Source organism: Sciurus carolinensis, chromosome 8 (genome assembly GCF_902686445.1).
Source record: "Sciurus carolinensis chromosome 8, mSciCar1.2, whole genome shotgun sequence".
Taxonomy (NCBI): domain Eukaryota; kingdom Metazoa; phylum Chordata; class Mammalia; order Rodentia; family Sciuridae; genus Sciurus; species Sciurus carolinensis.
The window spans coordinates 141,912,221-141,937,998 of record NC_062220.1 but is presented as its reverse complement, the minus strand read 5'-3'; the positions used below and the strand labels follow the sequence as shown (position 1 = coordinate 141,937,998).

The 25,778-nt window shown below is 61.4% G+C and overlaps 1 protein-coding gene across 8 annotated transcripts in view; it reads left to right on the top strand.

The window, feature by feature from the left end:
* The first annotated feature begins 21,108 nt into the window (after positions 1–21,108).
* The window catches only part of Rimbp2 (RIMS binding protein 2), a 77,935-nt gene continuing 73,265 nt past the window's right edge, over positions 21,109–25,778 (top strand). For all 8 annotated transcript variants that reach the window (XR_007109774.1, XR_007109775.1, XM_047560689.1 and 5 more), the window contains exon 1: positions 21,109–21,224. The gene's annotated coding sequence lies outside the window, so the exon portion shown is untranslated. The remainder of the gene's footprint in view (positions 21,225–25,778) is intronic.

Sequence of the window (25,778 nt, the reverse complement as noted above, 5' to 3'; positions counted from 1 at the left end):
CTCTGTTCTACGGCCAGGCTGGGGGGATGCGCTGAGTCGTGGGGGCTGCTGTGGCCAAGGCCCGCCAGCCTCAGCTCACATGGCTGTTCACCCTCTCAGCCCTGGAGCCTGGGAGGCCCAGGTCCAGGCGTGTGCTGGGCTCCTGCAGAGGCTCCTGGGGAGAACCTCTCTGGGCCCCGTAGTCCTGGTGGCTGCTGGTGACCTCCAGGGTTCCTTGGCTTTCACAAGCGTCCCTCGGATCTCGGCCCATCTTCACATGGCCTTCTCCCTGTTGTGTGTCTGTGTCCAAATGTCCGGTTTTCACAGGGATGCCAGGTGCACTGGATTAGGGCCGCCCTACTCCAGGGTGACCTCGTCTTTACTAATTACACCTGCGGTGACTCTATTTCCAGATAAAGTCACCTTCTGAGGGACCAAGGGTCAGAGGCCACGTATGAATTTGGTCACTCTCAGTGGGATGTGACCACTGGTTGCAGTCGAGGCCGTGGGCTTGGTCTCTGGGCCTGTGCGAGGATCCGCCTGCTGGTCCATGCTTGGTCTGAGTTTGCACCTACGCTCCCCTCCTGACCACTCTGGCTCCCGTCCACCTTCCCAACCCTGGGGCTGAGCCAGTGACCGTCTCCCGGCGTCTCTGCCTTCAGCTGGGCTTGGCCAGTGGGTCACCATCCTGGGTCTGGGGAGGACGCAGGCCCTGCCTCCTGGGGCAGGTGCTTCTGGAAGGCGGCACCTCCCCAGGCTCCCCCTGGCCGGGAGCTCCGCTCTGCCCGCGCCCTGGGGCCTGGGGTGGCCCTGGCAGCCCACTCCCGCTGGGCTCACACCCCACCCACACCTCCTGAGCCGTCCCTCCTTAACGCTTCAGAGTCCCAGCTCGGGTGCCCGTGCCCGGAGTGCCTCCCTATGCCCGTCCCTCGTCCCACTCATTGGCGTGCTGAGACAGAGTGACGCCAACCGTCGGGAGGACCGCGGCCCCGGCCTCGGGGAGACCACCCCTTCTCGTGCAGGACGGCCTCTGTCTCGTTGTCCCTCGTCCTTGGCGGCTCACAAGGATCTGGCACATTGTGTCACCAGGGCAGGCCCGCCGTGATGTGATTAAGAAGGAAAGAAAACCCCTGCGTTGAGAGAATAGAACCACTGGAGGCTGAAAGCAGGGACAGCCGGCGAGACCCGGAGCCAGAGCCCAGCACCGAGCACCACGCTGCTCTCCTCCCACCCACAGTCCGCGGGCAGAGGCACACCTGCCGCCCGCGTTGCCATGGCAACACGGAGGCCCCTCTTTGTGTGCAGGTCCTGGAAGGGGAGTTCTGGGAGCTGGCCTGCGTGGCGGCCTCATGATCCTTGCTCAGAAGGGAACCCCATGATCGTGACCTTTTCCAGACGCGGGTGTGATTCTCAAGCCTCTGGCCACCGCCCTCCGCTGGTCTGTGGGACTGGCTTTGCAGAAGGTGTTTTGCACAGAAATGGTTCCAAGGTCACAGTCAGATGCAGCCTAACACCGCCCGGAATCGGGGCCGTGGCTGAGCAGCTGTCTGGCCTCCCCCGCGGAGCTGGGTCTCCGTTTTAGACGTGGAGGCGGATCCTTTCTTCGCGGAACAGCCCCAGGCATGGGCAGCGTGCCCACGCTGGCCTCACAGGAGGGCAGACGTGGGCCCAGATTTGTCATGACCCTTGAGTTTGTCATCAGAGGCTCAGGCATAAATACCAGGGGCCACTTAGGCCAGGACAGCAAGTGGCCAGCCATGTGAGACCCCTGGCTTGGCCTCGCTGCAGCTGCCACAGCCGGAAGCTGCCCCAGGCTGGCCTCTGGCCAGTGTTCTCCTCCCTCCTGCCTTGCCCTGAGTCTGGGTAACAAGGAACTCTTCCTGACTCCCTCACGGAGCAGACGCTGCCCAGGAGCTGAGGGAGGGTGGTGGCCACGTCCCCGAGTTCTGTAGCCAGAGCTGCTGGTTCAAACCCAGCTGTGCTGCTGCCTTCCCCGTGGCCTGGGCAGGTCGTTCAACGAGCCCTGCCTGGGTTTCTCTCCCCAGAATGGGGGTTCTCACGAGCTTTGCATGAACCAGCGCTCGTGATGTGTTGAGAAGAGCTCTCGAAAGAATCGAAAAATCTGTTGAAACAGGATTTCAGAAGTGCTGTTGAGTCCTGCCTGCCTTCAGGGTCAGCTTCTCTCAGGTCCAGTCTGCGTTCTCAGAGCTGATGTCTGTCACGTTGGGGACTGTGGAATGTGGTCAATTTCAAACCCTGTTCCCGTCCTTCCTCCACCTGGTCTGGTGGGTCTTGGGGAGTCACTGAGGATGCCCGGACGAGGGTCAGAGTGTCCTTAACATCTGGCCTTTTCCTGGGCTCCCACTATGTGCTCGCCCTTGTAGAAGTGTTTCACCTGAATTGTGTTGTTTCCGCCCCAGGGAGGCCCTGTGAGGTCAGACTTGAGACCAAAGGTCACAGGGCTGGCAGGGTGGAGCGGGGCTTTGAAGTCAGGGTCCTACCGCTCCCTGTGGCCTGCTGTCCGTCATTGTGAGCACTTCCTCTCTGCCTTTAACCCACTGGCTGCCGGGCTGCCACCTGCCCACACCCCGAGCTCAGAGCACTGCTGGCCCGTAGTACGTATCTGCTGGACACAGGACCGAGTCTCCACCATTCCTTCTCCCTTGGAGCCTCTGCTGTGACCCACAGGTCTGAAGCCCGCAGTCCCACCCTCTCCTGGGGCTCCCAGATCCCACCGGCAGCCAGGCCAGTGCAAGTGGTTTCCTAACAGCGCCTCCTCTCGTACGTAGGGTTTGCACAGGGGCAGCTTCTAGTTCAAGTCCTGGAATCGCCACTCGGCAGTTCTGCACACTCAGCCGGGCAGTTCCACACGTGAGACTGGAAGGCGAGTAGAGCCTTCACTAGAGAATTGTCGGGAGCTGTCGAGAAGCGCCAGGCAAGGCGCTCAGGCTACGAGTTACTTTGGTGTGGCAGCTAGCTGGATGTTCACCAGGGCCTCCCTGGTGTGGAGCGAGACAAAAGTGTGGCCCTTCATCTGCCCATGTGTTTCTTTCTGAATCTGGGATGGTCTGTACTGCGTACGTTGGATAACCTTGCAGCAAAACGGAATGGCCTTGGTACTCATGGTCAGCACCTCGGACAGTGCCCAGGGCCCGTCAGCGTGCAGTCCACAGCTTCCCTTGGCCAGCTTCAGTGACTGACGCAGACAAACTGGCTAACATGCTGATACCAGGTATCAGCAAGAAAAAGGAGCATTTACTTTATTTTTTTTGTGCCAGGGATTGAATCTAGGGCGCTTGATCACTGAACCCCAGTCCCAGTCCTTTTTATTTTTAGTTTTGAGACAGGGTCTGGCTAAGTTGCTGAGGCTGGCTTTGAACTTGTGCTCCTCCTGCCTCAGCCTCCCAGCTGCTGGGATGGCAGGTATGTGCCACCAGGGCTCTTGAGTCACCGAGGTTTTGGGGAGTGCTGGACGAGGGCTGTGTCCTTGTCACTTTCCCCACGGTCTCTACCTCAGCATAATTTCCTTGTGCCTCAGGCAAGTCCTGCAGTTGAGTAGTGGTCTTGGGGACACATAAATGAACCGATTTCTTTTGAATTTTTTCAGTTTTCAAGTCACTTGGAAAGAGGAGAGAATTGGTGTTGAAGGTGGCTTGGCTTATGTGGTCCCATGTGACAGGAACCTGGTTTCTCCCTGGTGCACAGCATGCGCTGCCCTCACCTGACTGACAGCCTTCCCTGCAGAAAGGGCACTTGGCAGGTCCTTTCCCAACACAGGAGGGACCTGGCTTCTTGCCGCTGTGACTGCTCTCTTCCTGATTGCACCTCACAGCCAGGACTTTACTCCCATGAGTGGGTGCATCTTACAGGTGCTGGAGCAATTAGGATCACAAGCGGCCGTCATCCAGTCTAACCCGAAGTCTGGCAGCTAAGGCCACCTCTGCTTTCTGGTTCACATGGCCACTGTAGGACTGATGCCACTGGGGGAGTCCTGTCTCTTGAAACCTCTCCTGTTTTTCTTCTAGGCCTGGGGGTTGAACCCAGGGGCACTTGACCACTGAACCACATCCCCAGCCCTCTTCTACTTTTATTTTGAGACACTATCACACAGAGTTGCTTAAGTTGCTTAGGGCCTCACTGAGTTGCTGAGGCTAGGTTTGAATTTGCGATCCTCTTGCCTCAGCCTCCCAGGTCACAGTAATGGCAGGTTGTGCCATTGTGCCGGCTGAAACCTCTTCATTCAAGCTTGTGGTCCATGATTTTCCACTACCATTAAGCGAGACTGCAAGGCCACGGGTGTTGTGGGGATTTAATGTTGCAATCGAATCCTGCAGGACAGCCGGCAGGTCACTGTGCATGGGACCCCTTGTGGAGGCTGCTGAGGTCCTTGCAGCCCAGGGACACCCACTGGAGACTGGCGGTGTGGGCCTGCCCAGGCCCTCTGGCCAGGGCCCCTTGCTCCCTGCCTATGTTTTCCTCTGTCAAGAATGCATGCTTCTGCTCAGCTGGACCCAGCTGATCTCCAGGTGCATTGCTACTCCTAAAATTCCTTGTTAGGCTCACAGCCTCTGTGAAACCAGGAGAGAAGACTGGATAGTTGAGAAGTGCACGAATAGGCAAGGAAGATCAAAATCACCATCAGCTGCATTCTACCAATCTTTAAAATAACAGGCCAAGAAAAATTTTATTTATTTTCATAATTAGTTCTTAATTTTTAATTCCCACATAGTCATTGGCAGAAAACTTGTTTTTCTCTTCTTGTTTTCCCATTTTCTGGGGATCAAACCCAGGGCAAGTGCTCTCCCACCCGGTGCACCTGCACCGGCAACCTGTTATTTGTTAAGGTAACGTTTCTTTTTACATGGCCTCTGAGTGCCTCTGGCCACGTGCTCATGCACACCGAGGAGGCAGGTGTGTGAGAAGTCCCCTGTGGATCGGGTCAAGGGAGCCTCCTGGGGGTCAGGCCACGCAGAGGCCGGATCCTCTACCTGGCACTCCCACCTCCGAGGTTGGGGGCAGCCCCAGTCCTCTTACCCTGCCCACGGCTGGTGAGCTTCTTGCTCCTGGCGGGCTTGCCCTTCCCACCTGGGCTCTGGGTGGGTGGTCCTCTCTGAAGTCCTGCTGCACTGGAGTTACAGCGAGTCCGTCACCTGATCAATGAGCGTGGGCTCTGGTGTGTCAGGTACCACGGGGTCTGCAACAATCGCGACCCAGCGTGCCCCCTCCCCACCCCGTAGTGAGCATGCGCGTCCACCCATCCGGCTGCACCATGACGCCCACACCTAGGCCTGCCACGTCACTTGGGTTCCATGAACCTCATGCCTGACTCTCTGGAGTTCCAGGGCTCTGCTTTTCCTGAGCTCCGAGGACAGCTGTACCTTCCACGTCTCTTAGCTGCTGGCCTCCCCCAAGCGTCCCACCTGGCCTTGGGAGAGGGAGGGAACCGGGCTCGCTTAACTCATGGGCTGCATGGAGAGGCAGCTGCTGGCCCTCTGCTGTTTTATAGTTGAATTTTCAGAAGGGTTTTACTCTGAAGTAAGTTCAGATGCACGCAGACGTTGCCAAGTCAGCTCAGAGTCCCCACGTGGGTTGCCAGCTTACCCCCGAGGTGACGTCATGAACACAGCAGTGACAGAACCTGGGGCCCGGGCACAGCACAGCACAGCTAACCGGAGCACAGCCCTCATTCGGCACCGTTTTAATCGCTGCCGGCTCTGCTGCGTGAGCATCCTCACTGTTTCTCAAACAACGTTCTGGGCTGTGCCTGTTTTGCAGAAGAAAGCTTTTGACCGCCATCACTGTCTTCTCTGGGCAGCGTGTGAGCTGACGTTTCTCAGGGAGCCCGTTGTTGCCCTGGTCTGAGGCAGGTGCCTGCGTATCCTCAGCGATGTGCCAGGCTGCTGGGGATGGCAGGTGTCCCCAGGATGGTTCTTTTCCTTTAACCCAGACGTAAATCACAGCCCCACAATGCTTCAGGGAGTTCCGAGTCCCGTCAACCCCATGTGCTGTCTGGTCCCATGATGGCCGCACATCACGCAGACCAGCAAGTCGCATCCTCACCTGCACCCAGACCTGTCGCCACGCCCTCCCTGCTGGGCCTCGGAGCTGGCCTGGTACAGGTCCTGGGGCCTTTCTCATTGGGCTTTGGGGTGCCAAGCACCCATCAGCCCCGCTCAGGCCTCACCTAGGATTGTCCACCTCCAGGCAGATGAAGTGAGCACAGACTGCAAGTTTTCCTGGAGGTACTCCTGGGGGATCGTTGGCACCAAGGCACGTCTGCAAAAGTCCCTTGAAAACCAGCCTGCTGCACAGCCGCCAGCCAAGGGCGGGATCTCGCCCAGTTAGAGTGGAGCCCCAGGGACCGGGGAGGAGGAGGCCCGAGAGGCTCATGGGCTGGAAAGAGCACTGCAGGCTGATGGGCTGGGGAGGTAGAAGCTGACCCTTGAGTTCTGGGCAGCAGGGACGGCCCTCGGTGGGCACATGGAGACCAGTGACTGCATTTCACCTGCAGGGATGGGACTCGGAGTCCTTCCCAGAAACTCCAGGTGATAGGAGGCGGAGGCTTGGGGAGGCCAGGGGCACTTCCACTCTCTGGCCTTGTCTGTTGGCCTCGTCTGCTTCCTGCTTCAGAAGCAGACGCTTCGTTCCCGGTACCGTTGGCGTCAGCCTGAATGTCCTTCTCCACTTCCACCCGTGTTTTCCATGAGAGCAGATGTCAGTCTGCAAGGTGACCAAGTCACTCTGCAGAAGGTGGCTACTGCTATGAGGCTGTCCTTAGCCACATGGGAGGATGTCCAGAGGGGGCGGAGGCAGGACAGGAGTGGGCCCTCCTGCCGGAGGCCCTTTCTGAACGTGCTGCAGCCTGTCCTCTGGAGCAGGAGCACTGGAGTATCGCAGGCAGCAGTGGACAAGGCCTTCTCCGTGACCTTGCTGTTCTCCAGGGTCCCGGCCCCCGGGCGGGTTGCCGGGAGCCTGTGGAGCGGCTGGGGATGTGGCGCTTCCTGGACGCCCACGTGGGGCCTGCACCTCGGGCATTGATTGCTTTTGCAGCAGGGAGCGTGTCTTCTGCCCGCCTCGCTGCCAGGCCAGAATGCTCCTGGGGTCTTACTGTGTCCCTCGGCCTCCACATGGAGGAGAGGCCGTTTCTGCAGAGGTGGAATGCAGACCTTCCATTAACATATACCGGGACAGCCGGCAACCAGGAGCTGGACTCCGTGTGAGGAGTAGCCCACCCCAAGGTCAGGCGGGTGGGAGGGAGGTCCCCTGCTGTGGAGGGTGGTGGCTCCGGTGAGTCTCCAAACCTCCTGGGATGCAGTCCTGTCCCTGGTGGAGCCGAGGTGCTCTAAGAGGTGGGTCTCCTGGAGGGTGGCCAGCTCCTGGGCCCCACCTCACAAGGCTCCCTCTCTGGCCTCTTGTTCTCAGCTGTGCTCCCACCAGGATGCCCTCCATGCTCCATGCTGTGGTGTGGCCAGCGGGGCCTCACCAGGAGCCAGACAGATAGGGCCACCTGAGCTCAGGCCTTCAGCCTCCAAATCTGTGACCTAAATAGACCTCTTTTCTGTTTGAAGTACCAGCATCGAATATTTTTGCTATAGCAACAGAAAACAAACATGGAACAGACTAAATGAAGACTTGGGCTCTGAAGTAGCTTTGCCGTGTGACCTCACTTCATCTCAACCCTCTGAGATTTAGATTTCCATAGAGGCTGGGAAGTGATAAGAACAGTTAGGACTACAGACAGGAGGATGCGTACAGCCAACTGGGGCCACGCGGGAATGTGGATGCAGCGTTGCCAAATAGTCTTGATTTTTTTTTTCACTAGAAAGTATAAATCTTTATTTGTGTGTTAACTTTTCTATTTCTGAAGGTAGACCATTGTTTAGGGACATGGCTGGGGCCACGTGCAACATGGCAGGCCAAGGCCAGTCGCGTGCGGCCCTCTGAGTGACCTTGCTCCTCCGGTGCTGGCGGAGCTCAGCTATTTATGTTCCTGCGGTGAGAAATTCTAGATGCACATTTTGCCTTTGTCAGCTTTTGGCATTTCCTGATCCTGCATGAATAAAAATGGAAGCAGCCAAGCTGTTGATAGTCCATCCAGAGACTAGCCGGAGGGAGCACGCTCGCCTGCCGCCTTTCAGCCTTCAGTCCAGGCTGAGCAGAGGGCGGTTTATCAACCTTCTGGGTCCAGCCGTGGACTTCTCCATGCTGGGCAGAAGGGCGAGCCCATTCCTCTCGTCCACAGCAGGCGGGACGTGTTGCTCTGTTCTCTGGGGCTATGAACTCATGGCGGGGACAGATGTCCCTTTGCCACTCGGGAGGCGCTGTGTGCAGGGGTCTGTGAGGGGACCTTCTAACATGTGCCCAGCACTTCACGCAGGCAGGTGATTTTGACCTTCGGTGACCCAGGGAGGGTGTGGGTCATGCTGGGGACAGCAGCCCAGCAGGGGTGGGGGTTGCAGGCCTCCCAGGTCCTTTGCAGGACCTTTGCTGATATGCCCTTGACCTGGCAGTGCGGCCGTCCTCCCAGCCCAGGCTGCTGGCTGCAGGATGGGACCACAGGAACTGGGGGCAGTGGCCTCAGATCTTCCCAGAAGGTCTCCCAGCGGACCAGCTCCAGGGTCACCGGCAGAGCTGGGTGGATCGACCCCTGTGGTGTCTGCTGTGGGACCCCGTCCAGGAAGCGGCTGCTCTGCTGTGTCCTCCCTGGTCCACATGTGACCTCCCAGTGGCACTGCTGCTGGTGGGCGGGGTGTGCGCAGTGCCCACGTCAGGGCTGTCGGCTGCCCTCTCACAGGTAGACGGGGTCACAGGCTTTGGGAAGAAATGCCAGCGGCCAAGTGACCTTGCCATTGCCCCACTGTGGGGGTCCAAGATGCCCGCCTGACGTGGCTGAGATGTTGACCCTGGCGGCTTGGCGACGGGGGTCTGCCGGTAAGTCCCCTGTGAAGTGACCGCTCTCCTGTGGAAGCAGGCCAGCCAGCAAGACAGCCCGTCCTTGTCCTAGAGAAGATGGAGGCCCGCCCTGTGCACGGGCCTCTGCCTTCGTCAAACCAGCCTCGGTTCAGACTGAGGGCAGTGAGGGGTGCGACCACCTGCAGCGCCCAGCCCTGCAGAGCTCCTCCCAGGCCTGTCATGCGCAGAGGCGGTAGGTGCCTCCACGGTGCTGGGGGCCCGTCTGGTTCCAGCTCTCTCCGCCACCCCAGAGGGCAGCCTCGTGGGGAGGCCCCCTTGCTCCTGCCGCCTGGCAGCCACTAGGCTGCCTGCTGTCTCCGGGGCCCTGCCTGCTGTCTCCGTGGCCCCGCCCGCTGTCTCCGTGGCCCCGCCTGCCGTCTCCTGGCCCCGCCCGCTGTCTCCACGGCCCCGCCTGCGGATTCCTGGCCCGTCTCCGTGGCCCCGCCTGCCGTCTCCTGGCCCCACCTGCTGTCTCCGTGGCCCCGCCTGCCGTCTCCTGGCCCCGCCTGCTGTCTCCGTGGCCCCGCCCGCTGTCTCCGTGGCCCCGCCCGCTGTCTCCGTGGCCCCGCCCGCTGTCTCCGTGGCCCCGCCCGCTGTCTCCGTGGCCCTGCCTGCCGTCTCCTGGCCCCGCCTGCTGTCTCCGTGGCCCCGCCTGCCGATTCCTGGCCCCGCCTGCCGATTCCTGGCCCCGCCTGCTGTCTCCGCGGGCCCCGCCTGCTGTCTTCGTGGACCTGCCTTCTCAGTGCTTGCGGACAGCGGAACCAGCCCACATGTGAGCGGCTGCATCTGGCTGCGCTCCCTGGCGGCCTGTTTCCGAGGGCACCCATCTCAGCATGACCGTGATTCCTTCTCCGGGCTGAGTGATATTCCACTCTGGCTGATTTGCTCTGAGGCGCACTGGGGTGTGTGCACAACTTGACTTCTGAACAGGGGTGCGACGAACGGGCGCAGACAGGGTTCGCACACTGCTTGCGCACCGAGGGTATGTCCAGAAGTGCAGTGCCATCCCATGGTGACCCTGCTCGGTGCTCTGAGGACTCCTGATCTCTTATCTGTCTTCCGTCCCCACCAGCCATGTGGGAGGTCAGGATGGGGACCTTCTGCTGTGCTGCTGGGGGGCAGCCTGTGTTCCAAAGGTACTGACCAAGGTGACCTCACGGGGTCCCCTGTGCTGGCTCTCTTGTACCAGGCAGTGGGCCCTTTGCGGGAGCACGTGAGTTGGTGCATGCTGTGAGTTTTCATCCGAGCCTGCTTTTGGGTTCAGTTTCCACCTGCATTTGTGTTACCTGGGGTAGGAGGACGGCTCTAAATAGCTCAGTGAACTTCTCTGTAGCTGCGTGGTTGGCTCGTGTACGCCGGGCTGGGCTGGGCAAGGGCTCCAGGATAAGCTTTTCTCAAAACAGGGAATTAGGGGCTTGGCTCTCCCGCCCTCCCCGTCTGGGGAGAACCAACGTGGCGGCGGCAGCCCTTATTTGCAGATCACATTTCACACCCCAGGGGGCTTCGCAGCGTGCCAAGTGGCTCAGTGAAGAATCGCTGAAGCTGCCAGGCGTACTTGGAAGGGTAACTGCTTTTATCGAAATCACATTTGGTGAATGTGAGGGTGAGGCCCCAAATCAAGGTCCTCTGCAACCCAGGGGTCCTCAGGGAGGACCTAGCCACAGTCCTGGGCTTCAGCTTGGGGGCAGGAGCAGGCCCAGAGTCCACTGGACCCTGGAGAGCGGCAGGCACCCCAGCTCGCTCCCCGTCTCCCTTCCCTTCCTTCAGGCCCTGTCACGGTCCCCGTCCCACAGCCCCTTCCTCTCCTCTGGTGGCTCCATCTCTTGCCCAGGCTACCAGGCTGGGTCACTTATGAATCCTTTATAGGAAGGAAAAATATCTCCAGGCAGGTTCCAGGGTCAACCTGAGTTGTCTTCCCATAGGTCGTGACTGATGCTGATGAGGCCCTCCGGGCGCAGAACCCTCCTGCAGGAGCCAGGGCGTGAGTGTGCCCTGCGCATCCTATACGAGCATAATGGGATCGCGCATTTGTGATCATGATGCAATTACACGTGTCGGGAGATAAAGCTGTTTGTAGAACTTTACAGCCTTTAAGCCAAAATGAATTAGCAGATGAGAGAAATGAATGCCAATACGGTTAGAATCGCGACTCACCCACTCGGCGGCGAGCGTGGCGTCCCCTCTGTGGGTGAAGACCTGCTGCTCACAGCTGCCTGAAGGCAGGCCCCTCCTGCTGGCATCTCCTCCTGGCTCCTGCAGGATCTTTGATCATTGGGTCCTGTGTAGTCATTGGCTTCCTCTGAGACAGTGCCTCTTGTCCTGGGTTTTGAGCATGAACACAGTGCCGGCATTGGAACTCAGTACCGAGGGGCCCAATGTCATGGAAATAACACCCGCCTAGAGCCTCTTGGCCCCTCGGGGCTGTGCCTACAGTCACCAGCTTGGGGAGGCTTCCAGAGCCTTCCAGGTACAGGCACTTCTGAGCCTTATTACCCACCCTCAGGACCAGAGAGGGGGCCGGGTGTGTGGGCCCTCGTGAGGTGTCCAAGCCCAGGCTGGACACACCTGCCACTCGCTTGGCAGAGGCTGCCTGCTCAGGCTGCCAGCCCCATGTGCCTCGGTTCCACCAATGACAGGAGGGATAGCACAGCGCTGACCTCTGGATGTCTGAGGGATGGAGGAGGAGGAGGAGGAGGTGAGGAGAGCGGCTCTGGGCTCAGCCCCGAGCCAGGACTAGGGCAGGCACAGGATTAAGTGTGGCTCCCTGTCCACCCCACCCCGAGTGCTCTGCTCCTCCCTCTTGCCCTGTGCCTTCCCATGTGCCCACCTTCACCCTCCAGGTCACCTGGGCCTTACCTGGTTCCACCTTTCCCAGCAGCCACTGGGGCTGTGCTTACCTGGGGAGGGGAGGGTGCTGCTGTCCCTTCCCCTGTGCTGCCTCAAGACCCTCCGTCTCGGCCTTCCTGTGGCCTTCCATGTCCTTCTGAAGCCCAAGTCACCGCCAGCCTCTCTCCTGGCCTCCGGCTCTGGCTTCCCATTAGAAGGTCCTCACCTCCCAGCCCCTACTTCTCTGTGGTGTTGCTGGGAGACCATGACATCCCTGATTCCTGGGACGTCCGCACGAGCAGGACTTTCCCATCAGGACCATGTCAGAGTCCCTCTCCTTGCTGAGAGCTTGGTTGGTCAGCAGCCGGTCCACAGAGCATCGCCTAGGTCCCACATCCCACACAGGCAGCTGGGAGGCGGGAGGGCTGGAGCTGATTTTCTCCCCTCACAAGGACACCAATCCCACCTCATGAGCGCATTTCACCTTAAGTACCTGCCAGGAGCCCTCTCTCCACACACAGCCACCTGGCACAGAGCTTCGCCACAGGGACGTGGTGAGGACGGCTTGGCCAGCTGCAGAGGGTGGCTTGCCTCCTGCTCTTCTCCCTGCACGCGGGCAGCTCCTGCCGCCGCACGGCTCCCTCACCCGCCCCTCCATTTCCTGGACTCTGAACGGTCTGGCTTCTTTCGTAAGAGGCTCCGTTTTTAAGCCACATTCAACTTGAGGGTTTCTCTCTCCTGAGCGTGGTGTGGATAAGTAGCAGACCCACCAAAACAGGGAAACAGCTAGGAATCCACAGTGGCAGCTGCTGACCACGAGCCTTGCGGCACTGCTGGCCCCAGTCCTGCATGACCTGCCCCTCCAGAGAGTCATCAGGCCCATCTGCCCACGTGTGTCCACACCCCTCCCTGGGCATGGTTCAGACCTTCCCTTTTCCCTTGTCCCTATTGGAATTCACTTCTTGCCCACAATTTGGCAGAAAGTGACCACAATACCAACCCAGGCCCCCTAATGAGCCGCTAGTTCATGCTGATGGGTTGAGACCCCCTTTGCTGGCACCTCTGTGAGGGCAAGTTTGGGGGTACATGCTGCTGGCAGTCCTCAAATCTAGCTCAGAGCCCGTGGCCAGGTGCCAGGAGCCCGACCCTGCGGTGCCCTCCTCTGTGGAGTGCAGGTGAGCCCGTGCCACTTCCTTCCTGGGCTGCTGACCCTGCTTCTGCTTCTGGGGAGGTCCTGTCCCCTGAGTCCCTTCACGTGGCTTTCAGGCTGGAGGGTCTCGGGTGACAACTATCTGCAGTGTTTGGGGGTCCTCCCTGGGAAAGAAAGCTGCTAACTTCCCAGGAAGAGGGCCTGCATGGCGGTTGGGTGGTCCATCCTCACCCTAACCCAGGTCCCTGTGTTGCGGAAGTCCCTCCTCACCGCATCCCGGCCGGCCGTGTGTGAGTCACTCCCAGCTCCAGGCCGTGGGCGTGTGTCGTCAGGCTTAATTACGGGCCCTCAGATGTGGTCAGCAGTTGACCATGGTGGCTCCATCCTGCAGCCAGGCCAGGTGTGCACAGGTGTCAGCTGAGGCTCCAGGTGCCGGCCCCCTTACCGGGCTGTGGAGACCCTGCCCCAGATCCTGCTGGATCCGCCCAGCCCTCCTCCTCCAGTCCTGTGAGTTGTCCTCGCTGGTGCCGCCCGCGCTGGCTGCTGGGAGACTCATTCTGTCGTGTTGCGGCTACAAGCCCACATCTTTGGGAGGCCTTCTGGTCTCAGTATGCAGCTGCTACCTAAGGTGATCTCTACTTTGCTTGGCATTCCTTGGGTGGTGCTGATTAATTCAGATCAGCTCCATTTAATTGGAGCAGTGGCCATTTCCCTGGGCATTCGGCTCTGGTCCTGCACAGCGTCAATTATGAGGCCTTCTAGGGTAAGTCTTGCTGCTGTCCAGCAACCAAACTGCATGGGAAGGGTGAGCAGTAGGCACTTTCTGAATGCTCCCCCAGGGCTGCGGCACATGCATGTCGGAGTAGCCCAGAGAGCCGGGCTCGAGTCTGCGTTAGCCAGGAAGCCAGCTGTGTCCCCTCTGCGTCCCTGCAGGCACCTGTGCACAAGGGAGATGTGCCTCACTTGGTGCTTGGATCGCCGGGTCTGAGCAGGCTCTGGCTGGCCTCCGTTCCTTCCCTCGGGTCTCTACCTGGAGGTCTTGCCGGTGAACGGGTTGCTTTCAACCTGCTGCTCCCGGCTTTGGTAGTCTGCTGAACTGTTTTCTGATTCTGGAAGCACGGGGTGTGGGGCTGTTCATTTGCAGGGTGGTGTTGCTTTGGGCATCTTTCTGTGGTTGCCTACTTCAGGGGGCCCTGGGGTGGCGAGTGCCACCCCAGTGCCCGTTCCTGCTTGGACTGGGTTGGGGATGTGGCCTTGGCCTTCTCAGCCTTGCTCTTGGTGAGGTTGATTTTGTGGGGTTGGGCAGTTGATCTGGACCCATGTGGAGGTAAAATAAACGAGTGCAGGCTTTTCCTCGGCCAGCAGAACTGGGCATGCCGAGGGGCTTGCTCTTTTACTATGAGGTCATTATGAAGTGTCAATGGCCTCATTTTGTGGACTGGGAAACTCTCAAAGCACACAGAGCTGTGGGCTGCACAACTGGGACCGGCCCCTGGTCCAGTCTCTGGGGAGTTGCCCGAAGTCAAGTCTGACCTGTCCTGCCCTTTCCTTTGTCCCAGGAAGATGAACTGAAGGATGCTGCCCAGGGAGACCGTCGCCTGACACCCCGTTATGCAGGCCTACCCGCAAGGGCCCGGCAGCATGACCAGGTAATGTTGCCCCATGAGCAGGCCACCCAGGGGAGGGTGGGGCTGCCCCAGGTGAGGGACCTGGACCCCTGCTGTCCTGTCTGCTGCTTATGCCACACTCGGGCCCTCCAGGGGTCCCCTCACAGGCCACGGGTTCCGTGTCCCCAAAAGGCCAGACACAGCCCCCTGTGTGTGGTCCCCTCCCCTGCTGCATTCCCACATCCTCCATGGCTTGGCCAAGAGACCAGGGCATCCTGGGTTCCACCTGCTCTCCTGGCCTATCTCACTAGCAGGTTGGTCAGTGCAGGTTGGGCCCCAGGCCTCCTCTTCTAGGCCCTGCTCCTCCACCTCTGCTTGTGCTGGTCCTCCTCCTCTGCTGGGCCTGGTCCTCCTCCTCTGCTGGGCCTGGTCCTCCCCCTCTGCTGGCCTGTCCTCCCCTCTACTGGCCCTGGTCTTCCCCTCTGCTGGCCCTGGTCCTCCCCTCTGCTGGGCCTGGTCCTCCCCCTCTGCTGGTCCTGGTCCTCCTCCTCTGCTGGCCCTGGTCCTCCTCCTCTGCTGGGCCTGGTCCTCCCCCTCTGCTGGGCCTGTCCTCCCCTCTACTGGCCCTGGTCTTCCCCTCTGCTGGCCCTGGTCCTCCCCCTCTGCTGGTCCTGGTCCTCCTCCTCTGCTGGCCCTGGTCCTCCTCCTCTGCTGGGCCTGGTCCTCCCCCTCTGCTGGGCCTGTCCTCCCCTCTACTGGCCCTGGTCTTCCCCTCTGCTGGCCCTGGTCCTCCCCTCTGCTGGCCCTGGTCCTCCCCCTCTGCTGGCCCTGATCCTCCCCTCTTCTGGGCCTGGTCCTCCTCCTCTGCTGGCCCTGGTCCTCCCCCTCTACTGGCCCTGGTGTTCCCCTCTGCTGGGCCTGGTCCTCCTCTCTGTTGGCCCTGGTCCTCCCCCTCTGCTGGCCCTGGTCCTCCCCCTCTACTGGCCCTGGTCCTCCCCCTCTGCTGGCCCTGGTCCTCCCCCTCTACTGGCCCTGGTCCTCCCCCTCTACTGGCCCTGGTCTTCCCCTCTGCTGGGCCTGGTCCTCCTCTCTGTTGGCCCTGGTCCTCCCCCTCTGCTGGCCCTGGTCCTCCCCCTCTGCTGGCCCTGGTCCTCCCCCTCTGCTGGCCCTGGTCCTCCCCCTCTACTGGCCCTGGTCTTCCCCTCTGCTGGGCCTGGTCCTCCTCTCTGTTGGCCCTGGTCCTCCCCCTCTGCTGGCCCTGCTCCTCCCCCTCTGCTGGGCCTGGTCCTCCCCCTCTGCTGGGCCTGGTCCTCCCCCTCTGCTGGGCCTGGTCCTCCCCTCTGCTGGGCCTGGTCCTCCCCCTCTGCTGGGCCTGGTCCTCCCCCTCTGCTGGGCCTGGTCCTCCCCCTCTGCTGGGCCTGGTCCTCCCCTCTGCTGGGCCTGGTCCTCCCCCTCTGCTGGCCCTGCTCCTCCCCCTCTGCTGGGCCTGGTCCTCCCCCTCTGCTGGGCCTGGTCCTCCCCCTCTACTGGCCCTGGTGTTCCCCTCTGCTGGGCCTGGTCCTCCCCCTCTGCTGGCCCTGCTCTTCCCCCTCTGCTGGGCCTGGTCCTCCCTCTCTGCTGGGCCTGGCCCTCCTCCTCTTAGGCCCCAGCTGCCCTCCTCCCCTAGGCCCACCCTTGTCCTCTGCCTGGCTCCCTTCCTCTCCACACCCCGCCCTGCTCCTCTGCTAGACTGCCCCCTCCTGTCCTGTTAGCAGCACTGAGTTTGCCCGTGGTGGCCCCTTGCTGGCCAGGCCACCTCCACTTGCATAGCTCCACCACTCAGCCTAGTTCCTTGGACCACTGAGCAGTTGGTGTGCTCTGCTTGGAATTCTCTGCTCCCCATCTTCAGTGGTTGGCAGCTGCTTGTTATTGACATCTCAGGTTCAGAGTCACCTGCCGATGCTGTGCATGCGATTGTCCCCTCGCCTCCTTTTCTCTGAGCGACCTTGCCTGGGGCCTGTTCTTTGATCTCTCCATCCCTCTTGGTCGTGCACACCTTCACTGACGTGTTAGTCTGTCTGCTACGAGACCGTGGCTCTGAGCACAGCAGCCTGTGGTCTGTCCCTCTCTGAGCCTGCAGCATGGGAATGGGACACGCTCCCCAGATGTGGTGATCGGTGGTTCTGAGCTGCCGACCACACAGCTTTCCCACTGCACAGGCGAAAGGATCGCAGGGTTCTGACAATTTACTACCAAGATCAGACACTCCCTGGTTGGAGGCCTTTCCTCTTGCCTTCCTTGGTGGTCACTCTCCTGCAAAGGATGTATTTTTAAGAGAATTCCGTGTTGATGAGGACGTGGGGAAAGTGGCCCTTGTGCTCCGAGGGCGGGCATGAGGATGGTGCAGCCCCTGTGCAGGTCCCAGAATTTGAAAATGGGATTTTACATGTGAACCAGGGATCCCGCGTCAGGGTACATGTGAAAAAGGATCACAGCAGAACCTCAAAGGGTGCAAACCTGGGCGGCAAACTTATCACGTGGGACAACCCACCAAGTGAAGCTGCCAGGCACGGGAGGACGAGGCCTCACAGGGCCGTGTGCACAGGCTCCTGGAGCTTCCAGGCCACAGTGATGGCAGTGGAGTGGGGGTGGTGGGGCTGGGGAGGGCCCACTGGGGCCAGAGCGCTGGGGCCGGCAGTGGCCATGGCTGCAGAACAGTGTGTTCACTCGCGGGATCGAATTGTGCACTTTAGAAGGTGGGAGGACAGCCTTGTGCTTGGTCACAGTTTAACACACAGGCCTGGCCACTCCTCCACTCTCCAGTCAGGTCCTCTGCGGGCCCCCAGCCCCCACCCCCAGGCCAGCTCTCAGGAGGGACTCAGGGTTCGCACTCTGAGGCGCGAACTCCAGGGAGCCCCAGCCTCCTTCCCAGCCAGCGGAATTTTACTTAAATAGGATCAAACTGCAAGACGGTGGTGGGCTTGTGGCGCCAGCTGCAGGCTGGTAGCAGCCCGTCCTGTGCCCTGTCCGTGCTGGAGCAGGTCCTGACGGCAGAGCCAGGTGCACCCCTCGGCAGCCTCCTCTCCTGGCCTTCCTGCTGTTTTCCCTGGCATCCCGGCTCAGGGGACTCACAGGCAGTCTGGCTGAACCTCCTCCCTGGGTTGGGAACCTCGTCCTCTGCTGCTTTCCCCACGTGACCTTTTGAGAGGCCGTGAGGCACAGAGCAGAGCTCGCTGTCCCTTCTGCTCCGCAGGGGCCTCTGAGGAGCCAGGGGGCTCACCAGGCAGAGGTGGCACAGCCGGGCGGTGGGGACTTGGCCGGGCCTGGCCACCCCTGCCAGCCTTCAGGGCCCCTCCCCCTTTCCCCGTCCCTCCTCCCCGCCTTCTCTGTTCTTTGTTGGTGGTAACTGCAGGTAGGCTGCACCCTCTCCTTCCCTGCTCCCCCTCCCCCGCCCCCTTTCTGCTGGACTGTTCTCCCTCCCTTATCAATGTTGTTGGTTTAATGAGTGCGTTCGACTTTGTTCATCATGGTGTATGCGAACAGGGACGTAGCAGAGCTGGCAGATTTCATTCCCCGGGACGCCTCCATCAGGACTGTTTCTTGAGGATGCCTGGGCGAGGAGACCCGGGGGAGACAGTGGCTCCCAGAGCTGTCCTTGGTGCTGAGCACCCTCCTGCTGTGTCCCGGGGTGTGGGGCTGGTTCTGGTGAGGAGAGTACTGAACGTGCCCCAGATTCATGGTGGGGAGCACGTGGGGGTGTCCACTCAACCTGCAGAAGCACAGAGACCCTCCTGCGTCCTGGGAGGACGTCCCAGGTTAACAATTTCCTTGTTGGGTCCTGCCTGGACGTGCAGCCTGCTCTTTGGCAGCCCTGGTAGACAGTGACATTGATATTCAGAGCTCTTAGCATTCTCCCGTGCTGGCACAGGAAGGGTTGGTTCTCAGGTACAAAATGTGATGTTGGACTGTCTGAAATACTGGCCTGAATCCCTTCTAGGGGGCAGCCTTGCAGAAGACTGACCACTGGGAGTCTGGAACATGGGGCCAAGCCTGCATTCAGTTTAGACCTGCAAACCAGGCTTTGCACTGTTTTCAAAGATACAACGACATTTCATAGTCACCTTGGCCACGCTGGGTCTCTGCACTTACCCTGCAGTGGGAGAGCCTGGCTCAGTCCCCGGGAGACTGCCTTTGAGCAGGTGCAGCTGTGTGGGGACGGCCAGGGTCACAGCCTGTCCTCGGAGACTGCTGGTGAGATTGGGCAGAAAGGCCAATGGGGCAGAGCCCCAGGCCCCTTTTGCCACTGGGCCCGAGGATGCCAGCTTGCGAAGGGCCCATCTGAGCCAGTGTTTAGGGTGCTTGGGCTTCAGTCCTGCAGCCTCTGCTGAGTGACTGCCCGATAGAGAAGCCCACCTTGGGGTCAGTCAATGGGCAGTGTCCCTGCTGCTCCCTGCAGAACCCGACTAAGAAGTCCCAGAAAGGGCGCCCAGGCAGAAGTGGCGTCTGAGGAGGGAGGGGTGCAGGTGCCAGCACAGCAACTGTGCTGCGTGGAGGCCTCTGTGCCACTGGCAGGGGCTCGTGCAGCCCTGAGTGTAGCGTCCTTGCTGGAGGAAGGGCAGCCACGGCCTCAGGAAGCTTTGGTCCATGAAGGGCTGTCATCCCCCGCCAGTGGGCCTGAGTGTTGCTGGAGGTCACTTGGGTTTCCTCTGGGTCCTGGCAGGAGGGAGATGGACCCAACAAGCAATGCAGGGCGTGGGCAGGGGCCCTAGGGCAGGCGCAGGCAGATCCTCGGGGCAGAGGCTGCCCAGTGAGGAGCTGCCCTGGAGACCAGTGCTGAAGCTGGGCGCTCGGGGACAGAGCAGGGTGCAGGGTGTGGGCAGGACGGGACCTGGAGGTGCAGGGAGCGCAGGCCGCCTCTCCACCCAGCCAACGCTGCCTCCCCTTGCCCACTGTCAGCCCTTTCAGGGAGGGAGGCTGGAGGCTGGAGGCCGGGAGAGGCTGGGCCCTGTTTCCTTCACAAGTGGGCAGCCTGCCTGAGGTGGCACGCTCCAGGATGCAGGGCTTTGTCTGAGACGGCTGCAGTGGGAGCAGGTGGGGCTGTGCAGGGCAGTGCAAAGGCCCTGGGGTGGGAATGAGCTTGGCTTGTTTAGGGAGCAGAAGGCCGGGGTGTCCCCAGCGTGGTGGGTGGTGCCAGGGCAGCAGATGGGAAGGCCAGGTCTTGCAGGGTCTGCAGGGCCCGGGGTGTCTGATTGCAATCTGATTTCCATGGGGACCAGGCAGGGGCTGAGAGCAGTTCAGGAAGCTCTCATGGGTCCCGTAAGGCTGGACTCCAGGTGCTCACATCTCACCCCAAGTCTGATTTCCTGACTAGCCAGAATGTGAGAAGTGGTGGCTTGCAGCAAACCTGCAGCCCTGGGGTTGAGTTTCACCTGTGGCACTGAAGTTCCCGTGGGTGGGTGGGGACACCTCTAGCACCTGGATGTCCTCCACGTTTCGGTCTGGCCTCGGTGGCAGCAGAGTGGCCGTGAGCACTCCTGAGCCAGCCCTGGCTGTGACCCCTGATAACAGCTTCTAGGAACTGCCTCCAGTTATGAATGCCACCTGGTGCCCTCCTTCCAGTGCCAGGGAACTGTCGGGTTGGACACTGCACTCAGCACACGAGCCCCTGTGACAGAAAGGACTCTGGTGACACGTGGCTTCCCGACAGTCGGCCATGGAAGCCACAGGGCATGTTCTAGGGCTGGGGAGGAGGGAGAGGCCGGGGAGCCTTCCACAGGCAGGGCCGAGGGAACCAGCCAGCCGCCCTCTCACCAGTGCGGGCTCTGGTGCTTCGGAGGAGCTGGGGACGGCAGGGACGAGGGGGGCTGCACAGCTGGGCGCTGGGGCTGCAGCCCGGGTGGAACTGACCTGGCGCTGAGATCCCCGGGGAATCCGTGCTAATACACGTGCGGTTCTGTCGCCGTTTTTACCCACTGCTGAGACGGGGTGAGATTTTTAGGCAGAGGAATTAGCATGCTTACACAATCGAGTGACAATGTGGTGCCTGCTAGGACTCTCAGGGGGACAAGGGACAGAAACTCATTTAGAGTGGTGTAACAAACGGGCCCGGTTGGAAGGGAAGAGCCAGCGGCCCAGGTTCAGGCTGTCCAGGTGCCCGGGTCCGCTAGCACCCATCCCGCCCTCTGCTGCCAGGCCGCTCTCCCCTCCTGACGGCATGGTGGGCGCCTCCAGCTGTTGTCCTCCACTTCCACGGACACGAGTCTCCTCCCAGGCTCTCCCGAAAGGCTCCAAGGACAGCCTGGGGCCGCAGGACCACTCCAGTCAGCCACCATGTCCAGGGCACGGCATTGCACCGGCTGGCCAGGCCCAGTCCCATTCCCAGCCAGAGCCAATCACGGTGGCTGTGCCGGAGCTGGGTGGGCTGAAGCGGGAGGTCAGGGGCTGATTGGCCGGGCTGGCCGTAGGTGCTCGGCCCAGCAGGGCTGGACCCTGAAGTCCACCATGGGGGGAGGGATGGGAGGCTCCTGAGGAGGCAGTGACAGATGCCAGCTGGCCGAGTGCCCGCCTGGTTCCTGGCAGGCTGTGACGGCCTTCGTTTCTGCTCACAGGTGAAGGCAGAGTATGCCCGGCTCAGCCGCACGCTCGCCTTAGTGACCAGAGAACGCGATTTGGCCGTGAAGGAGAAACACCAGCTGCAAGCCAAGCTGGAGAACCTGGAACAGGTCCTGAAGGTAGGCGGCCGGCCGGCCCCGGGCTGCCGCCAGCACAGGGGCACGCCCTTCGACCCCGCGAACCTCGGCCCGGCGGTGCCTCCCCTCCATGGTGTGAAGCACAGCGCTGACAGGATTCCAACCTCTGGAAGCTTCCCACAAAGCAGTGACGCAGTTCCCTCTCTGAGGATCTGAAACAGCTGAGCCGGGCGGAGGGTGGCTCTCCTGAAAGGAAAGGGAGCCGGCTTGCTGGGGACCAAGGTGTCCGCTGGGGACCAAGGTGTCCGCTGGGGACCAGGGGTGTCCGCTGGGGACCAAGGTGTCCGCTGGGGACCAGGGGTGTCCGCTGGGGACCAGGGGTGTCCGCTGGGGACCAGGGGTGTCCGCTGGGGACCAAGGTGTCCGCTGGGGACCAGGGGTGTCCGCTGGGGACCAAGGTGTCCGCTGGGGACCAGGGGTGTCCGCTGGGGACCAAGGTGTCCGCTGGGGACCAGGGGTGTCCGCTGGGGACCAAGGTGTCCGCTGGGGACCAAGGTGTCTGCTGGGGACCAGGGGTGTCCGCTGGGGACCAAGGTGTCTGCTGGGGACCAGGGGTGTCTGGCGGGTGGCCTTTCAAGCTTCCTGATTTCAGAATGTTGCTCGGATGTGCAGTGACCGCTGCTGCAAGAGAATAGCTAACCAGATCCCTGCTTTCCAGGGTGCGGGGCTCCCTGCTCCCCTGGGGCTGGCTCCCGCCCTGTCTGCCAGGCGGCTTGGTTTGCATCCATGTCACAGGGTTAGGCTGAGTGAATCACTTGGCTCCTTCTCCTCCCATCCCCATCCCCTCCTCCCCCCTCTCCACCCCCCCTTCCTCTCTCTCTCTCTCTCTCTCTCTCTCCTCTCTCTCTCCCTCTCCCTCCCTCTCTCTTCTCTCTCTCTCCTCTCTCTCTCTCTCTCTCTCCTCTCTCCTCTCTCTCTCCTCTCTCTCTCCTCCCTCTCTCTTTCCTCCCTCTCTCTCTTCCTCTCTCTCCTCTCTCTCCTCTCTCCTCTCTCTCTTCCCCCCTCCCTCTCTCTTCCTCTCTCTCTCCTCTCTCTCTCCTCTCTCTCTCTTTCCTCCTTCTCTCTCCTCTCTCTCTCTCTCTCCTCCTTCTCTCTCATCTCTCTCTCTCTCTCTCTCTCATCCTCTCTCTCTCTCTCTCCCCCCCTCTCTCTCCTCTCTCTCCTCTCTCTCCTCCCTCCCCCCTCCTCTCTCTCTCTCTCTCCTCTCTCTCCTCCTCTCTCCCCCTCTCCTCTCTTTCTCTCTCTCCTCTCTCTCTCCTCTCTCTCTCTCCTCCTCTCCCTCCCTCTCTCTCTCCTGTCTCTCTCTCTCCCTCCCTCCCTCTCTCTCCCCCTCTCTCTCTCTCTCCTCCCCCCCCCTCTTCCTCCTCCTCTCCCTCCTCCCTCTCTCTCCTCCTCTCTCTCCTCTCCTCTCTCTCCTCCTCTCTCTTTCCTCCCTCTCTCTCTTCCTCTCTCTCTCCTCTCTCTCTCTCTCTTCTCCTCTCTCTCCTCCTCTCTCTCTCTCCTCCCTCTCTCTTGCCTCCCCCTCTCTCTCTCCTCTCTCTCTCTCCTCCCTCTCTCTTGCCTCCCCCTCTCTCTCTCCTCTCTCTCCCCCCCCTCCTCCCTCTCTCTCTCCTGTCTCTCTCTCTCCTCCCTCTCTCTTTCCTCCTTCTCTCTCCTCTCTCTCCTCCTCCTCTCTCCTCTCTCTCTCTCTCTCTCCTCTCTCTCTATCTATCTCCCCTCTCTCTCCCCTCCCTCTCTCTCTCTACTCTCTCTCTCCTCTCCTCCTCTCTCTCTCTCTCTCCTCTCTCTCTCTCTATCTATCTCCCCTCTCTCTCCTCCTCTCTCTCCCCTCCCTCTCTCTCTCTCTCCTCTCTCTCCCTCCCTCCCTCCCTCCCTCTCTCTCTCTCTCTCTCTCTCCCTCCTGTTTGCATTTATTGGATTCTCACCGTGTGAACATTTTAGGAAGCAGCGGTGCCGTCACCTCCGGTCCCACTCACCGTCTAGCACGCTCGGTGGGTCATTGGCCTTTCTCGGGGTCAGGGCAGCGCTCTGCTGTCCTGCTCACACCCCTGCGGCAGGAAGTGGGTTTGACTCCAGCGGCAGCTCTTTGGGGCAGTCGGGGTGGATTTGAAGGCACAGACTGTGGCTGTAGGACCGTCAGGGCCCTGGGATGGGGGTGGCTGCTGATGGGGACGGGTTTCTCTGGGGGCTGGGAAGGATCTGGAATTGGCAGAACCCGGGGTGGCACACTCTGGCGAATCTTGTGGTTCGTGAAGTCCTTCTCAGCGAGGAACCCGAGATGCCCTTTCTGTCCCCTCGCGGCCCTGAGGCGGGCCAGGCTCGCCTCCGGGTGAACAGACTGCTCCAAGACAGGCGGTGCACCCAGCCCCTCCAGGGCACCGGGGCTCCGTGCTCAGAGCTTGGCCTGTGCCCCAAGGAGAGACGGCTTAAGCCACGGCCTCCAGGACTGAGGGCGTGTGCCAAGGGCACAGGGGCTGTTTATCCACCCTCTGCCTCAGCGCTTGGCTCCGAGAGGGTGCGTGGTGCACTAGGAACCCTGGACAGGAGCTCGCAGGAGTCTCTCAGGTTGGCAGGACCAGGAAGGGCGGCTTAGCCCAGCAGCTCTCCGGGAGCAGTTTGCCCTGGGCCGTTTGGTGGTGTGCAGGCATTTCTGATTGGCATGGCTGGGTTAGGGAACCCTGGGTGTCTAGTGGGTAGAGGCCAGAGGTGCCACTGAAACTGCAGTGCCCTGGCGGGCGCCCCACAGCAGGGTACCTGGCCCCGTGCCCTGAGTTGGATGCGTAGTGTCTTGTGTCTTGCTGCTGCTGTGATGGCGCCTCCCACAGTGGCTTAGGGACTCTGAACACCACAGATGTGTTTTCAAATGGTTCTGGAGGCCAGAAGTCCAAGATGAGCCTCGCAGGCTGAAGGCAAGGCCTCTGCGGGCTGCGCCCCCTGCTGGCCGGGGAGCCTTCTCCAGCTCTGCGGGCTGCTCGCGCCTGAGGGCCACCTCCACCGCCAGCCGTGGCGCCTGCTCTGAACGCCTCCCTCCCCTGGGGGCCGCGAGCTGGGTCAGGCCGCTGGATGGAGGAAACCGCAGGTCAAGGTCCTTAACGCAGCCACATGGGCAGAGCCCCTCCTCCTGGGAGGGGCATGTTGGGGGCTGCTGCACCCTGGGCACCTCGTCCTCTCTGTGGGCAGAGCAGGTGGGTGAACCGAGGACGCTCGGCCCGCGAATCCCGACGCACGCACGCACCTTTGTCCCTCACCTGTCCTGTGCAGCCGCCCTTCCTGTTTGAACCCCAGAGTTGGGCCTTGCACAGCGGCCAGCGGCTCCACCATGCTCTGGTCACCCTGCTCTGCACACTGGCCTGTCCATGGCGGCCCTCCTTTCTGTGCTCAGGGGAGTCTGGGGAGGAGGCCTGGGTGAAGGCGGGACTTCAGCAGCAGGCGACGGGGGGCTCACTGGAAGCTCGACCAGGGTTTGCAGTGTGACTGGTGCTGTGGGCGCCCCTACCTGGCACCTAACGGAATCCCAGAGGTCCAGAAGGAAAGCTGCTGTCCAGGACCCTGCGTGAGCCCAGGCCTGTGGCCACGTGAGCGCCTCTCAGCAGGGGGCAACTTCGAGGGAGCCTCAGTTCTCACCTGCGCCCAGGGCCAGCCTCAGGGAGCTGCCTAGGCCTGCTGTGTCCAGGGTTACCATCGGGCACGAGGCAGCCCCAGCTGCCCTCGCTGGCCTCCGTGGGGAGCCGGGCTCCGGTGCCTCTGCCGGGAGACCCTTCCTCCACCCAGCCTCACACGCTCCTTGGAGACCTCCTGCAGACGGACTGTGCCCCTGGCGTCAGGCTGGTCAGCTGCCCGCACCCTCCAGCCTTGTCCCGTGTCACCATAGGCGGGGTCCCTGCTTTCCTCCATGCTGGCCCTGCGGCACGCCTCCTGCTGGGGAGGTGTCCTCGTCCGCTCTGTCCCAGGGCCAGGTGCAGCTGGGGTGCGGCCTGCGGTCTGCCGACAGCCACAAGGGAGCGGGTGAGAGGGAGGAGGAGTGACCACCCTGACCCGGTCACACACAGGACGGCAGAGCGTCCTCTCTAAGGACAGTTGCTCTAGCAGAGAGGGCAGAAGGGAGATGGGAAGCCAGCGGTGTGTGCGGTTTGGGGTGTGCTCTGTGGCAGTCCAGCACATTTGCCAGGCCCTGTGGGATCGGCCAGTCTTCCTGCCTGACCCCGGGGGCAGGAGGGGAGGAGCAGGGGACTTCGTGCTCTCCAGTGGAGCTTGCTGATGCCAGGGCCTTCCGAGCGCCCTCATGCAGGTGGCTGCACAGCGAGGAAGCTTCGTCTCCGCTGGTGACGGCACAGGGGCCCCGGGCTCCCCCTCGTCAGTCCGTCACTGTGATGGACAGACTCCAGCAAAGCTCCTCTGTGCTGATGGGGAAGGAGGAGGGGTGCTGGCTCGGGAGCCTCCGACGTGGCTCAGAAAGCCCTGGGCGCCAGCCCGCCATCTGCAAGTCCAGGTCAGAGGACACCCTGCCCGTCCACGGGCCAGGTGTCCCTGCTGCTC